This window comes from Octodon degus, unplaced genomic scaffold (assembly GCF_000260255.1).
Source record: "Octodon degus isolate 3935 unplaced genomic scaffold, OctDeg1.0 scaffold00130, whole genome shotgun sequence".
Classification (NCBI taxonomy): domain Eukaryota; kingdom Metazoa; phylum Chordata; class Mammalia; order Rodentia; family Octodontidae; genus Octodon; species Octodon degus.
In genome coordinates, this window is record NW_004524706.1 from 198,070 (window position 1) to 199,033 (window position 964).

Here is a 964-nt window from a genome sequence, read left to right on the forward strand (position 1 = left end):
AAATAAATAAATAAAATTTGTTTAAAAACCAGTAAAAGAAAAAAAGAAAAAAAAAGGATGTGGCTGAGACAGACACACAGCCCATAAACCACCTGGGGGCAGCCCTTCCTTTCACTGAAGGGGTTAGTACCTCCTTTTCAGTGAAGGGGTTAGTACCTCTTTGTCCTGGTACCCAACGCAGGCCATCCAGGCCTCTGGGGTACAAGCGTACAGCTCTTCCGCCTGCATCCCACTGGCATGTTCCCTTGGTCTCACAGCTTCTCTCCCTTGTGCTCTTGCTGCCTGGGTGTCCTGTTTCCGGCTCCATGGGTGGCCTTGCCTGACCCTGGTGTGGTCCGAGGGTGGGGTGGGGGCGGAGGGTGTGCACAGTGCAACTCTCTTTCAAGGCATCCAGTGAGGCCAGGCCTGCGCTGGGCTCTGGCCCGGGGCTCCAGTCTTGGCAAGGAGAAGGAGCTCTCTCTGGCTGCAGCATCTCCTCAGCCTGCTGCCCCTGGAAAAGGGACTGACACACAGCCTCAAGCTAAGGACTCTACCCAGGCATTTATTGATCCTTTTACCCCAGGCTCCAACACCTCAGGGCCTGTGCTCCAGGTCACTGACAAAGGCAAGAATGTGGCTGGGGGCCTGAGACAGAGCTCAGTGGCACAACACCTACCTGGCAAGAATGAGGTCCAATTCGACTCCTGATACCTACCCCCTCCCCCGCGCCAAAAAAAAAAAATGTGGTGCTTGTATACTAAAAAAAAAAGTGGCTGGTGTAGCTATGACAGAACTGCATGGGCTACTGAGATGGCTCAGTGGTCTAAGTGCCTGCCTAGGCAAGCTCAAGAGCCCAGGTTCCATCCCCAGTACCACATGCATGCCGAGCAGGACACTAAGACTGGGCATGGCGATGCATGCTTGTAATACCAGCTGGGGAGGCTGAAACAGGAGAATCACTATGAGTCTGAACTGCATAGTGAGA